Source organism: Physcomitrium patens, chromosome 8 (genome assembly GCF_059467195.1).
Source record: "Physcomitrium patens ecotype Gransden chromosome 8, ASM5946719v1, whole genome shotgun sequence".
NCBI lineage: Eukaryota > Viridiplantae > Streptophyta > Bryopsida > Funariales > Funariaceae > Physcomitrium > Physcomitrium patens.
In genome coordinates this window covers 3,018,882-3,024,881 of record NC_143417.1, presented here as the reverse complement: position 1 = coordinate 3,024,881, position 6,000 = coordinate 3,018,882, and positions in this window count along the sequence as shown.

The window sequence follows — 6,000 nt, the reverse complement described above, 5'->3', positions numbered from 1 at the left end:
ATTGGAGGAGGAAAAATTACTACTAGAACATCTACATTAATTTTTGAATTGGCAGCCAAGTGACAATATTACAATGTTTTGGACGTTTTCTTGCAACCTGTAAATTGGATTGAATTGAATTTTTCAAAGAATATAAAAGATTTATAATGGCATTTGTGTAAAAAGTTTTTTAACAAGTAGATAGTTAGATTAGAAATTACAACTTGTTGAATCTCACTAATTAGAGTTAGAACTTACAAAGATAAATAAAAATTACCTAATTATGAAAGTAAAAATATAATTGGAATTTGTGTAGACTTGAGGTTATTAAGAAGAGTGTTTTTGAGAAATTTGTATTATCTTTAAGCACTTTTGAATTGAAATTTGAATTATATTTTTCTTATTTGGATAAAATTTGTGAAGATTTTTTGAATACTTATAAAATATAATTTCACCTTCGACAACCAAGTCCTTGATGCATTTTCAAACAAGACAATATATAATATGACAACACAAACAAGTTTTCCAATGAAGAAAAGCAAGTAGATTAAATTCACAATTGAATCCAAGGAGTCTTGCTACTATAAGTATAAAGAAGGTAAGAATACATAAGCTAAAATAATTTGATAGAACAAGATCAAAATTTTAAAGATTTTTACATATATTAAAGCTCTATTTAAGGATGCATCCTTTTCAATATCCTAATGGATTTACTGAAGTTGGATTCATTGGAACACTTTTTTTTAGAATATTCTTTCTTAGTTTGCACCTTTGATAAAAAAAGATTCATAAATACTCTATGATTTGAATTCATTCTTGAAAATTTTTATAATTACATTTCAAGAAAGTGATTAAGAAAGGGTAGCAAAGACCAAGCTTGTATTGCTATGATAAGGATCACATTGTCATGTTATAACATAACTATATGGTAAAAATATAATCAAAATAAATTTCTAATTAATATTTAATCATCATGATTAAATGATAATTCAAGACATTTGAGCATGGATTTTATAAAAGCTTCTTTTTTTTTTATTTTTGTCTTAGTAGCTAATAGATTAAAGATTGATTAATAATTTTACCTTCTAGACTATATTATTTTTTTTACTATCTTATAAAGGCCATAAATTAATAAAAATAGGATAAAAGAGATAAATAATTCATATAGTTGATATTAAGATTAAATTGACGATAGGATCAGGCTGAAACACCCCTATGATAGATTGGATTGATACGTAGGGGTTGACCATTTGTGGCACATGGTCAAAATCAGCCCTCTAGCTACTAAAATAGCCTCCTAGAGTAAAGTAAAGAGGTATTCAAAGATCGGCAATTGAAATTTGTAAGCTAAATTTAAGCTTATTCTAAAAAAACTAAGGTTTATTTTCATTGGATTTGAAAGGACTTTACAATTATTGCTTAAGGTCAAATTTTGTATTAGTGACTTGGAATTTATGTAATATAATTAGGACTAACACTCTCGATTAGTTTGTCCAACTGGTGTCACACCCATAGTTCAAAGTTTGATAGTGCTTAGTTCATTGAGTGTCCTAAGTGTATGTAAAATTTCATATTAATTTAATAATGTAATTGAGAATTTGGATTTTGATACAAGAGAGTATCAAAAGTTGGCAGTTTGAGGTTAAATAAGATTTCTATAATATATAAAGATCTATTTATCAAATCAAAGTAAAATTTGGCATGGTATTAGAAGACTTTTAAATTTAGCTATATACTAATTTTGAATTAAAGTTTAAGTTGGAAAAGGAGAAATCACTACTAGAATATTTGCATCAACTTTTAAGTTGGTGGCCAAGTGATATTAATACAATTTTTAGAATTTTTTATAATTTATAATTTAGATTGGGCTGAATTTTTCTAAAAATATAAAAGACTTATAATGGCATTTATATAAAAAAAAAATGCATTAAATGCATGATCAAATTTGAAGTTACAGCTTACCAAAGCTTACTAACTAGGATTAGGACTTCCAAAGAGAAACCAAAATTCTTTAATTTTAAAAGTAATAAGGCAATTAGAATTTATCTATAGTTGAGGTTATTAAAAAGAGTATTTTTGAGCACTTTATATTAGCTTTAAGTACTTTTGAATTAAAATTCAAATTACATTCTTCTTTTATGGATGAAACCTATTAGGATTTTTTAAATATTTATAAAACACAACTTCACCTTCTAGAACTAACTACTTGGTGTATTTTCAAAGAAGATAACATATATTATGATAACGTCAACCACCACATATGCTACTAAATTCCAAAATCTTGCTTGTGACATAGATTGAAATATTAAAGCACTTATTAATTAGTTCAATATGGATTGAAAGATAATATCAAAGATTTATTATTAACAATGCATAGATCAAATTTATTAGAATAATTTTTTATCAATGTCATTGCATGTAAAAATCAACTCTTTGAAACACAATAAGAACAAAGATTCATTTGGAGAGGTATTAATCAAGCTATGGTGACATCTTATAAGTATTCAAAAGCTTACTTGTTTAAGTATAAGCCTATGCAAATTGATACAATATATTTTAAACTTCTTTCTAAGCAAAAAAAAATTCATTGCCATCAAGAAGGTTTGTGTCTATATTTTAGAGAATCAAAGCACATTACTGAACATTATCTAAAGAAGTAATGCAATCACAAAATAAAGAGCATGGTTGCTGAAGAGGACAATGTATCAAAAAAATAAGTTTTTCCAACTAAAATAAAAATTGTGCAATTAAAATTTTGTATAACATCTAATAAAAGTTTTTTTTTTAAAAAAAATTCTCATCTTATTTTGCATTAGAAGTTTATTTAGAACAAAAAAATTACAAAGTCTTAGCTTTGTTGGATTCAAGAATCTCAACATGTTTTATAGATAAAGACTTTGTTAAAAACAAGAAAAAATTTTAATTAAGAAAACCAATTCAATGCATGTACAAGTAATAAATGGTTGTTTATTATTTTTTGGAGATGTTGTATATATAAATATTTATTTAGATATAATAATAAGTATTCATAATAATTTAGTAATATTTAATGTATTTAGATCTCTCTCTAATCCAATTATTTTAAGATTATTGTGGTAAAAAAAATATAATCCTCAATTAGATTGGAATTTTCATACCTTTAATTTTTTTTGTAGTTTTTTTTTAAGATTATGCTAAGCAAGTAGAAACCTATAAGACCAATACATCCAAACCATTATTGATAAGTGTAAGATTTTTTATGCATGCTACAAAAAAAAAGATCAACTTTTGCTATATATGACATATCTATTGTTGATGGAAAAAAGATTCAAGTGGCATTCCAAGCTAATACTAAGATCATTAAAAGATTTTTGAAAAAGAAAATTTAAATATTTTTTCAAAGCATCATCCTTATGATTATTCCATTGATCTTCAAGAATGAGCTCAATCACTATTTAGATCAATCTATAGCCTAGTGTAAAATGAATTGGTTGTATTTAAAGAGCACATTGATGAAAATTTGGCTAAGAACTTCCTATTTCATTTTAAATCTCCAACTTAGGCTTTTATCTTATTTGTGAAGAAAAAAGATGGATCTCTGTAGATGTGTGTAGACTATCAAGGATTTAATAAGATCACCATTAAGAATAGGTATCCTCTATCTTTCTTTTCAAGATTTTTTGATTAATTAAATCAAATAAAGATCTATATAAAAATAGATCTATAAAGAGCATACAACCTAATATGCATTAAAAGAAAAGATGAATAAAAAATTTCTTTTCAAACTAGATATGAATATTTCAAATATAATGACATGCCTTTTAGACTTACAAATGCACCAATTACTTTTCAACATCTTATAAATGATATTTTTTGTGAGTTTCTTAATGATTTTATCATTTTTTTATTTAAATGGTATTTTAATCTAATCTAAAAATACAAAAGAACATGAACTTCATGTTTATTGTATGTTACAAAAACTTAGAGATGCAAGATTATACACCAAGATGAAAAAGTATTTATTCCATACTATTCAAATTGACTACTTAGAATATATTATTTCTGATGAAAGTTTTATGATGGATCCTAAGAAGATTAAAATTATCATAGATTAAAAGATTTAAAAAATACTTAAAAATATATAATATTTTTTAAAATATATCAATTATTATCAAATCTTCATCAAGAATTTTTTTGAACTTCTAGCTCTTCTTACATATCTGACTTGTAGAGATAAACTTAATTTGAGCTAAGAAGTTAAAACATCTTTTCAAGCCTTAAAGACAATATTTATTTTTAAACTGATCTTGTACTGCATCAACTTTTTAAAATAGATGCAACAAACTTTGTTATTGGTATGGTTTTGTTAGAAATGGGAGTAGATAAGAAGCTCTACTTAATAGCTTTCAATTCTAAGAAAATTTGAGCAACCAAAATCAACTCTGAGATCCACAATAAAGAGCTTTTTGTAATTATGGATTCATTTTAAGAATGATATTATTATCTAAAAAATAATTTTAATCTAATTATTATGTATGCAAATCATAAGAACCTCAAGTATTTTATATCAGCATGTATTTTGAATCATTTCTAAGCTTTTTGGAGCATATATTTATCAAAATTTGATTTCAAAAACACATATCAACTTAAAAAGTATTAAGGTTTATTAAATACTTTTTTTAAATATTCTTATCATGCATCAAAAAGAAAAGACGTAACTTTTCATTAGCAAAAAATGATTCTTTTGAAGCTAGATTATTTTCATTTTTAAGCAATAAAATCAATATTGACTATTAATTCAACCTATCTCAAGCATGTTCAATCAAGTATGTTCTTTGATCTTTAAGTTTATGATATTAATAATAATTCTTATAAGTTTCATGATTCTTCCAAATTTGATTTTAAAATAATATACTCTATTTCAAAAGACAATTATATATTTCAAAAGGCAAAGTACAATTAATTACTTTTTAAGCTTGTCATGACTTTTTAGTAATCAAAAATTTTGAATACAATAAGACTTTGAAACTAATATTGAAAGATTTTTAGTGGCTTTAAATGTAGAAGGTAATTAAAGACTTTTTATAATCATGTGAAATTTTTTTAAGATCAAAAACTCCTTGTTATTGACCTTATGAACTTCTTTAGCAATTACTTATGCCAAAATAATCGTGGTCTTTTGTTTCTATATATTTTATTATAGATCTTTTAATCCCAAGTTCATATGATTCTATATTTATGATAGTAGATTGTTTTACAAAGATGTCATATTTTGAATTATATACAAAAACTATCACATATAAAAAAATAGCTAAATTTTCTTTTGACAATATCTATTCTTATTATGGATTGTTCCAGGATATTATATCAGATAGGATGATTCAATTTGTATCAAGATTTTAAAAAATCTTTTTTATGATTCTAAACATAGACATTAAGCTATCTTCAACTCATGGATATACAAAGAGTCTAAACCAAGTTTTGGAGTAGTATTTGAGATATACCATTAACTACCAACAAGTTGATTGGACAAATCTTTTGCCATTGACAGAGTTTGCTGATAATAATATAATACATTCTTCTATGTAATAAATATATTTTTTACTAATTATGGTTATTATCTACAACTTGATGCTTTTGACTTTTCATAGGTTAATAATCTTGCAATGGAAGATTTGATAAATTATTTATCTAAACAACATACAACAATGAAGGCACAATTAAAAGAAGCTCAAGAACAACAAAAGATTAATACAAATACCTATCATAAGGAACGACCTCAATTCTATGTTGGCAACAAGGTATGATTACTTTGTCATAATATGAAGACTAGTTGCTCATATAATAAATTAGATTACCATAGGCTTAAATCATTTTTTATTTGTAAATAAGTCAATCTAGTTGCATATCATTTATATCTACTAGAATCTATAAAGATTCATTTCAAATTCCTCATATCTCTTTTTGAACTATATAAAAAATGAATATCTTAAAAAAAGACAAATGCCACTTCCTCTTATAAAAATAAATAATAATAAAGAA